Raw genomic sequence first — 2,396 nt, 5'->3', positions numbered from 1 at the left:
TTTGTGAGAATTTAAAAAAAATTGGATAACAGGCCAATTAAATAGACACCTATTGATTCAAATCTGTAAAAGCAATTATTTTGGTGTGGAGCTTAGAGCTTTTCTTGTAAAATAAGTGAATATAAAAAATTTCTTGGGGCTGGGAAGGTGGCTCAGTGGTAGAGCGCTTGCCTTGCATGCATGAGGCCCTGGGTTCGATTCCTCAGCACCACATAAGCAAAAAGAAAAAAGCCGGAAGTGGTGCTGTAGCTCAAGTGGTAGAGTGCTAGCCTTGAGCTGAAGAGCTGAGGGACAGTTCCCAGGCCCAGAGTTCAAGCCCCACAACTGGACCCCCCCAAAAAAAAATTCTTTTATCATTCCCAAGTAGTGGAGTGTGTGTATCAGCTTAGTATATATGAGTTTTTAAAGTATTTTTGAGGTCGCTTCTTTTCTTGGTTTGCATGCTGGTCCTGGGGCTTCAACTTAGGGGTGCTGTCCCTGAGCTTTTGTGCTCAAGGCTAGCACTCTACCATTTGATCCACCTGTCCAGGTGGATTCCGAACTGTGATGCTGAGATCTCAGCCTCCTTTGTAGCTAGGATTATAGATGTGAGTCACAGGTGCCCAGCAAAAAGGAAATTGATTCATACTATAGTAGACCCTCATTCATGCATAAGCCCCCATGTCTACAGAGCCATCGAGGGGAGAAACCTTTTTGAAAGTTTGATTAGAAGTAAGGCACTTTTTAAAGCTTTACTTTTTTTTTTTGGCACTTAAATTAGCTTTATTTAAAATACTACCAATCAATAACTAATAAATGCCTTTCTTTACTCCCTGCCAAGCCAACTTCATTTCATTACACTAAAAGCTCCAGTGTAATTTTACAAAGTCCTATCTTTGTTGGCTGCCATAACAATCATCTTAAATTCTACTGGAACAAAATGAAATTTAGACCAATGGAACAGAATAGAGAGCCAAGAAATAGATTTCTAATCAACTGATCTTGGACAAAGTTGCCAAGAACACATAGTGGGAAAGGAGGACATGTTTAATCAATGATACTGGAACAAGTGAACATACATGAGCAAAATGAAATTGGACCATATCTCTCTCACCCCAATACACAACAACTGATTAGTGACTTAAACAATAGACCTACAATTCTAAAACTAGTAGAAGAGGAGCTGGGAAGGTGGCTCAGTGGTAGAGCGCTTGCCTTGCATGCATGAGGCCCTGGGTTCGATTCCTCAGCACCACATAAGAAAAAAGCCAGAAGTGGCCCTGTGGCTCAAGTGGTAGAGCACTAACCTTGAGCTGAAGAGCTGAGGGACAGCGCCCAGGCCCAGAGTTCAGGCCCCACGACCGGACCCAAAAAAATAAATAAATAAAACTAGTAGAAGAAAATAATGGGGAATCACTTTGTAACAGTCATCTGGGGTAAAGAGTTTTTGGATATAAATTGTTTAAAAGCAGTGATAATAAAAGCAAAATTAAACACATGAGAGAAAATACAAAATGCACAGTAAGTCAATTAAAAACTGAGCAAAAGATGACCCATGGAATATCCAAAAAGATTTAAGGAACTCAACAAAACAAAATAGCAAGAAAATAACCTTCCTCCCCTCCCCCCTAAGGGTGAAGAGATATGTGTGATGGTCATCATCGTCATCACAGCACTCAAGGAGCTGAGGCAGGAGGATCACAAGTTTTGATACTAGCTTGTGCACCATAAGGAAAGCCTGTCTCAAACAAAAGAGAAAGCCAGACATGGTGGATCACACTATAAAAAATCCTAGCTATTCAGGTAGTGGCAATGAGGAAGATGATGGCTTATGGCCAGGCAAAAAATTTGTAAGACTTCAAGTAAGAAATTGAGCATCAGCTGGGTGTCAGTGGCTCAGGCCTGTAATCCTAGCTACTCAAGAGGCTGAGATCTGAGGATCGCCATTCAAAGCCAGCTCGGGCAGAAAACAGAAAAGTCCGTGAGACACTTACCTCCAATAAACCACTGAGAAAATCAGAAGTGGCACTGTGGCTCAAGTGGTAGAGTGCTCACCTTGAGCTGAAGAGCTGAGGGACAGCATCCAGGCCCAGAGTTCAAGCCCCACAACTGACAAAAAAATAAAAATTAAAAATCTGAATACTGCTGACTAGCAGCATGAATCCTCTGCTAGCCCTTCAGTATTTATTTTCAATCATCCAATCTCTGCCACTGATGGCAGTTCCTGCTCCCTAGGTGAGGCTCCTCCCCCCTCTGGCCCCTTGACTATAAAAGGTTCTTCAACGAGCAGGTCAGTGTCATTTTCTCCTCTCTTCGTGAGACCTTAGACTTGTTAGCTCTGCTGGAAATCAATCCTTCTCCTCTATATGACTTTCATCAGTGTGGTCTTTTGAGTCACATTTCCTTTCAAATGTTAT

This window comes from Dipodomys merriami, unplaced genomic scaffold (genome assembly GCF_024711535.1).
Source record: "Dipodomys merriami isolate MVZ:Mamm:240054 unplaced genomic scaffold, mDipMer1.0.p SCAF_249, whole genome shotgun sequence".
Classification (NCBI taxonomy): Eukaryota; Metazoa; Chordata; class Mammalia; order Rodentia; family Heteromyidae; genus Dipodomys; species Dipodomys merriami.
This window is presented reverse-complemented; position numbering follows the sequence as displayed.